Here is an 8,223-nt window from a genome sequence, read left to right as displayed (position 1 = left end):
GGGTAATGGCCTTTGCATTGTCCATGGAACCAAGGGCTTCAGAGATTACCTCCCTTGAGTTTGTTTGGAAGAAAAATGTTGAAGAGTTATTGTAAATACAGGTAAGTCCTTGACTTATGACCACAATTGAGCCCAAAATTTCTATTGTTAAGTGAGACATTTGTGAGTTTTGCCCCATTTTACGATCTTTCTTGCCCCAGTTGTTAAGTGAATCATTGCAGTTGATAAGTTAGTAACACGGTTGTTAAATGAATCTGGCGTCCCCATTTTGCTTGTCAAAAGGTTGCAAAAGGTGATCACATGACCTTGGGACACAGCAATGGTCATAAGTGAGTCAATTGCCAAGCGTCTGAATTTTGATCATATGATCATAGGGATGCTACAAAGGCCGTAAGTGTGAAAAACAGTCATAAGTTCCTTTTTTCAGTGTCGTGGTAACTTTGAATGGTCACTAAATGAACTGTTGTAAGTCAAGGACTCCCTGTAGTAACATTGACATACTACTTATATGTTTAATATCACATACTGCTGAACATTTTCCACAAGTGTTCCCAAGCTAGCACTAAATACAGAAAATCAAATGCAGAAAAACAGTAAGATCAAATGAAAATACTAAAATGACTCTTGCGGTAGAAATTTCAAGTGTGAATTAAATATTCTGGTCTCATCTTTGACAAAAAAAGAAGCAGCTGCTTTCCTCTTTTGTGGGAGAAAGTACTTTTTTACTCCAGCTTTTTTTTGATGCTGTAGCCCAAAGGCAACTAAACTGTACATTTTTTACTCCTAGTCACTGGCATGGAACTGAAGTCTCCTTGGCTGTCTATGCGAGTTTTACTATTTCAAATTACTGTAAGTTACCTTTAAAAATAGTTGATAGGTTGGGTGTGAATTCTTTTTATACAGATTCTCTTTCGGGGAATGGTTGAAGAAAGGAAAGCATGCAAATAAAGAAAATCAGGCATGAATGCTGATCTTCATACACATCTTCACTGTATCCAACACTGAAGACTGCTTGGTAACCACTTCGCATTGTCGACATTGAAATTTGGAATACATAATTTTCTCCATCTTCTGTGTTACAGGTAGTCCTCGACCTACAACAGTTCATTTAGTGACCACTCAGTTACAACGGCACTGAAAAAAATTACTTATGACCGGTTTTCACACAGCCATTGCGGCAACCCCATGATTATGACGTCAACATTCAGATGCTTGGCAACTGTTTCATATTTATGATCCTTGCTGTGTCCCTGAGTCATGTGATCACGTTTTGCAACCTTCTGACAAGCAAAGCCAATGGGGGAAGCCAGATTCACTGAACCAGGTTACTAACTTCTAAACTGAAGTTATTCACTTAACAACTAAGGCAAGAAAGGTCATAAAATGGGGCAAAATTCACTTAACAAACTTCACAAGAGAACTTTTGGTCTCAGTTGTGATCGCAAGTCGAGGACTACCTGTATTTGCTACTTCTTGCTTTCCCAGCCAATAGCAGTTAGCTTTGCTAAGGAATTTGAATTTATGTATGAAGCATTAGGACTGGGGATGTCTTCTTGTTTTAAGAATTGCTACGGACTTCCTTAAGGGATGCAGTGGCTCAGTGGGTTAGGACACTGAGGTTGTTGAACAGAAGGTTGGCAGTTTGGCGGGTCGAATCCCAAGTGCCGTGTAACAGATTGAGCGCCTGTTACTCATCCCAGCTTCTGCCAACCTAGCAGTTCGAAAGCATGTAAAAATGCAAGTAGAAAAATAGGGACCACTACAGTGGGAAGGTAACAGCGTTCTGTGCACCTTTGGCATCTAGTCATGCCGGCCACATGACCACGGAGACATCCTCGGACAAGCGCTGGCTCTTCGGCTTTGAAACAGAGATGAGCACCGGCCCCTAGAGTTGGAAACGACTAGCACGCATGTGCGGGGGAACCTTTACCTTTTATGGACTTCCTTTGTTGCTTTATAACACTATAGATTGGAATCATTAAAAATAATATGAGTTTTAGGATAAAGGTTGGCCGTGCTTGTGTACTTCACCATTTGACCAAGTTGGTAACAGCTTTCTTTCTTTTACACAGTGCTTATTTTGTAAAAGAAAAAGGTGCCAGAACTCACACGAGTCATACAACCTGACTTGCCTACCCTACAAGGTTCCATCCAAAAAAGGTGCCGGAACTCCGTTCTGAGCGTTCTATGAGAAAAAAAGCCCTGCTTTTACATATTCACATTTCATAGCCTTATTGGTGAAGTAAACCTGGCTTGTTATCTTGGCTTTGATTAAATTGCGGGGTTGCATTGTTTTGAGAAAATTCTCTACATTTGATTAAATTGCAGGGTTGCATTGTTTTGAGAAAATTCTCTACATTGACAGACTTTTAGCTCCATTTTCTCCATTTTGCAATAAAACCATTATTGCAGCATTGATTTGCAAGGCAGAGTTTTGTTCCTATCAGTTTCAAGTTATCACTTAATGGGACTGGCTTAAAGATAGCAGCGAATGTTTTCCGAATTGGATGCAACTTTTGAAAAATAAAGTGTACCGTTTTCAGACTCCACCATATCAGGTCTATTTAATCTTGGGAAAAACTAGCTGTTAACATTCATCTATTTGTTCCCTCTTTCTAGAGACTCATTGCTGCTTATTATAGAGATAGCACACTTATTATTTTTACTGCTGTAAAGTACAGGAGGAATTAGTCTCCCTGAATGAAGAGGGGACAATACAAATAACCAGGACACAAAGAAAAGCAATAAAGTTAAGAACAAGCCAAAGAAACATTTCAGGAAGAGTTTGGAACGGCAGACAATTTTCAGATGCTCTTAACACCATTCAAAAGAGGAACTATCTCACCAAAAGCCAACAAGTAAGTTTTCTGACTTTTCCGTCATCTGATATATGCTGAGATAGATGGGGATAATGAAAAGCCATCACGCTTAGAGGGGATTTGTAACTAGAGAGTAGACAATATTTGCACAGAAACATTTATGATGAGCTCTGTCAATTAGAAGACTTCTGAGGAAGGCAGTATCACGCCGTTTGGATTCTGATTTGGATTTAATGGGTAAAAACTGTTTACTAACAGCCTAAACACCAATCTCACTTTGTGCTCAGTTAGCAACTGCTAATAATGAAATGGGTCAAATTAGTATTCTTTTTGAGAAAGATACAATTGAAGTTACAAGAAAGATAAATGAATATTGGAGAAAAATAGAACAATGGTCCAAACTGGGAGATGGGGATGCATTAAAGCAGATTTGGAAGAAAGAAGAAACAGAAGTTAAGAGAATTCTTTCTCTTCAACCCACTCTTTCTTTGGAGCCAGTACTCCAGACTTGTAAACAAATAACTTTGTAATAACAATGTGTAACTATTGTTGCAAATGAAATTAATAAGGACAGAGGCCCAAAGAGCAAGCAGCAATTTCTCCCTTAATTAACTTTTCTGCTGCCCATCATAATAAAGGCAAGAAATTGTGGTAAGTTTTAAATAAGCTGCTTTGAAAATGATAATGATTAGGATGAAAAAGTTGTTAGTGACATTTTGAATCACATTTTTTGAGTTTTTAAATATGGTTATATTTACCTATTCCTCAATCTTGAAAAACTTTGACCGTGGCAGTGAATTGCAGAAGAGGTATTTATAACTCGATTAATCCATCAGAGATAACATGTCAGCAGACATTTTCAAGGCTAAAAGATACCAAAACCAATTTGTTTGTGCAGAGAAGGGAGAGGTGGAAGGAATGGGTTGGGGAAGGAGAGGGGGAGGCAGAGGACACAGCAAAAAAATGTTTTTGTTTATGTAAACTGTTCCACCAATAGAGCAAAAACAAACCTACACAGGTGAAGTAAAAAAACAACAACTGCAACACAACCATTTCAAGTGATTGTTCCCAAGAAAAGATAAGCAAGTGAAGTCAGATCTTGTAATTAATAAACACTAAACAGCTCAGTGCATCAGCAAATTAAAAAAAAAGGAAAGGCAAGAAGGAAAGGAAAGGATATGGAATAGTTTGATATGGATCAGGAAGCAGAGCAGAATTTATGGACAACCTACAATTACCTAGACAAGGACCAGTGTTTAGGGTTTATTTATTTATCACTACAATTAAGTGAAGGTTACTGGCAATCAACCATCTCAGGTTATAATGAACATTTGGTGGAGCAGGCATAAGATGATAGAACAGAAATATGGTGTGAACTTGCATAGGATTCGAAGGCTTTAACAAGATCATAAGCAAGAAGCTGCTGAAGTTGCCAACATTTTAGACCAGTTTTTTTCAAACCTGGAAGCTTTACAATGTGTGGACTTCAACTCCCAGAAATCCCCATCCAGCATGCTATGCCCTGATTCACAGGGAGCCTTCCTAGCTGCCCATCATAAATATAATAAATCATCTCTGATGAAGCAGATCCCTAAGTCCACTGATTCCAGAGACATAGCAAACACAACATTATAATATGAAAGCTCTCCCAACTTCACTCTGCCCATTTATAATCATCTCCTGAGAATGCAAAACATCATACAGGGATGCTAATTTTATCAGTTATCCAGGTGTGATATGGTGTTTGGGCAGCAGACTAGAATATGGGAGAATATTAAGTTAGATGAGATCACTCAGTTTCCTTATCAGCATCTCTGCATCTGTGGGTAATATAGTGAAGGGCTACAAGTATTCCATAAAGCTTTAAACCTGATGTATCAAATTATGTCTATGGAAGAGTATATTTTATCAGCATTAGTTAAATTTAACTATTGCAGCTTCCTACTAGTTAATGTATATTATCTCTCCACTAATAGCCTAACAAAATATTTGGAGGAACTGATAATAACTATATGATAGCAGGTAGTGACATACCGTATTTTCCGGCATATAAGACGACTGGGCGTATAAGACAACCCCCTACATTTCCTGTTAAATTATAGGGTTTGGGCTATACTCGCCATATAAGACTACCCCTCTTCCAACGCGCACCAAATAAAAATTTAAAAACATCAGATTTGATTTTAATATGGTAATTTTAATTCAAATGCTTATGACATGCAGGTACTTAGTAAGAAAACTGTCACTTATAAACATAAGGCTGTTTGTCATCAAACATGTAAACATAAAGCAGTGCAAGTGGATTAAACTTTTCCTAATTCACTCTAAAGCTTTCCCTGCGCAGACCAAATGGAAGATCCGCTCCAGGTTTTCCAGCCAGCCCGCCCAGTTCCTGAGTCAAATGTGTCCTTAGAGCTAAGCAGCTGCTCTGGCTGCTGCATTCCCCACCTGCCTTTCAAGTTGGGATAGACTGCAGCTGCTCTTCAACTTTAGAAGGAAAGACGCCCAGACCCCAGCCTGTAAAAAATCACAGACTGCAGCTTCTTCTCCAATTGGTCCCGCTTTCCCTGTGCAGACCAAATGGGAGATCCGCTCCAGGTTTTCCAGCCAACCCTGTCCCTAAAGTTTCAGCACCCGGCGTATAAGACGACCCCTGACTTTTGAGAAGATTTTCATGGGTTAAAAAGTCGTCTTATACGCCAGAAAATACGGTAGATCCAAATGATACAATTCTGTATTCTAGAGCCCCTCAGGATTTTCCTAATTTCTTAATTTCCTCTCTTAATACACCATCTTCCTAAAAAACTGGACATCTTTTCTTGTTGGTTTGAAATGTTTCATTGCTTATCCAAGTAGCTTCTTCAGACTTAATCCACAGCAGTCTTTACTGTCAATTCTAAGGCTAGTTGTGTACCGGTTGTTATTAGTTTAGCCTTCTTTATATATAATCGTAGTCTTATTTTTCCCCCTCTGTGCTTCTTGACTTTTATTACTAGAGCTTGCAGATCATATATATATATATATTTGTGGCCATCAGAGTAGAAATAAAGCTAATAGTAGCATATACACAAAATCTATAGTTGCAGTTCTAACTATAATTGGAAAGAAACTGCGATATCTTCAAAGATATACATGTCACAGTGTGGGAGTGGATGGGGAATTATAGGGAAAGATTTCTGACACTTTCAAAGCCTCTTGGTTTATATTGTCCAGATGTGTTCATATCTGTCCATGTGTTCATGTGTTTGAACCTGCCTATTTTCTTTCCTTGGTTATCTTTTCTCTCCAAACCATTCTGTGCAAACTTCCTGATTTTGCAGCCCAACAGATAAAAGAACTTAGATCCAGTGGATCCATAAATGCAGGCTGCTCTCAGAATACTCTTCCACATCATGGTTATCAATTTTTGATCTGCACCACTGGAAATCTCTAAAAAACATATCCCACCCATGCCCAGTGGAATTCCTCCTGTCTCATTATATATAGAGCTAAACAGTGGGAGCAAGTCTAGGATTGCTCTGTTATTTAATTTAATAATTTAATAATATTTCTATACCGCCCTTCTCCCTGAGGACTCAGGGCGGTTCACAGGGCAAGAATAAAATACAAAGTTACAAATATTAAAAGGAAATTAAATAATTGCCCGATTTTTAAAACAATTGATATATTACAATTATAAAACTCCAAAGATAATATTAAGAATACAAAACTAAAAAACCCCACCAATCCCCCATCAGGCTATCTGTTTATTGTGTTTAAATGTATTACAGATTATTATTTTTTGTACTTAAACTGGGTATGATGAAAATGACAGACAAATGTATTTTAAGTGTTTGTTTATTATAACCTCCATCCCAATAAACAAGCTCCCTTTTTTATGACCCTGTAATTCCTTAATTCAGGGTAGAGTTGAGGCAAGTGGATGGAGCTGAGCATTTACTGGCCAGATGCTCTTCTTGATGCCAAGCGGAGTTTGCAGCAGATATTTTTTCTTTGCGTCCTAGGAGAGAAACACCATGCTGCTCAGCCTTGATCTCAATCAAACAAAACTAATCATATACTGAATGGGAAAAAATATGTTTGGTAAATAAAAAATGGAAGGGAATGCTTTGGCCATGTCAAGGTTGGGCTTGATGCATCACATGCTTGTTTGAATGATAGAGAATAATAGTAGATTAATCAAATATAGTCAAAAAGGAAAGAAACAGAATTTTTATAACTGCTTTTCCCCAGAGTAAAGGTGCACAAAGTAACTCCTACTTATGAATGTTCAAAAAAATACAGGAGCAGCAGTTTAGACTTTTCCCTTCGAGCTTTTAGTCAAAAATTCAGAATTTATTTTATTTTATTTATTTTATTAGATTTATATACCGCCCTTTCCCGATGGACTCAGGGCGGTTTACAGGGTATTTAAAACCAAACCAGTACAAAAAGTTAAAAACAATTTAAAAAAGATTAAATCATCCCTAAAAATAAAAACCCCAGTTAAAAATTCTCAGCCAGGCCGGAGAGCTCAAAGAGCCAGGTCTTCAGATCCCGGCGAAATGAACGAAGGTCGGGGGCAGTCCTAAGCTCCACGGGCAGCTGGTTCCAGAGGGCAGGCGCACCCACAGAGAAGGCCCTTCCCCTGGGTGTTATCCGCCGGCAGTCTTTTACCGGAGGCACCCTGAGAAGACCCTCCCTGTGTGAGCGCACTGGATGAAGGGAACTTGATGCTGGCAGCAGGTGTTCCCTCAGATATCCCGGACCCAAGCCATTTAGGGCTTTATAGGTCATCACCAGCACCTTGAATCTCACCCGGAGGGCAACCAGAAGCCAATGCAGCTTGCGGAGTAGAGGTGTTACATGGGAGTATCGGGAAACCCCCATCACAACTCGCGCAGCCGCATTCTGCACCAGCTGAAGCCTCCGAGTGGTCCTCAAGGGCAGCCCCATGTAGAGAGCGTTGCAGTAGTGTAGACGGGAGGTCACGAGCGCATGAGTGACTGTGCGTAGGGCATCTTGGTCCAGATAGGGTCGCAACTGGCGCACCAGGCGAACCTGGGCAAAAGCCCCCCTGGTCACGGCTCCTATATGATCTTCAAAATTGAGCCGTGAATCCAGGAGGATGCCCAAGTTGCGAGCCCTATCAACGGGGGGTAACACCTCACCCCCCCATCGTTAAAGGTGCAATAATCTGGTTAACCCAAGATGCCGGTATGCACAGCCACTCAGTCTTGGCAGGATTGAGACGAAGCCTGTTTCTCCCCATCCAGACCTGGACCGCCTCCAGGCAATGGGACATCATGGCGAGGGCATCGCTGGGTTTGTTCGGGGTGGAGAAAAACAGTTGGGTATCATCAGCGTACTGATGATACCCCACCCCGAAACCACGAATGATCTCACCCAGCGGCTTCATGTAGAT

Source organism: Vipera berus (genome assembly GCF_964194415.1).
Source record: "Vipera berus genome assembly, chromosome: 2".
NCBI classification, from domain to species: domain Eukaryota; kingdom Metazoa; phylum Chordata; class Lepidosauria; order Squamata; family Viperidae; genus Vipera; species Vipera berus.
Note: the sequence above shows the minus strand (reverse complement) of the source record.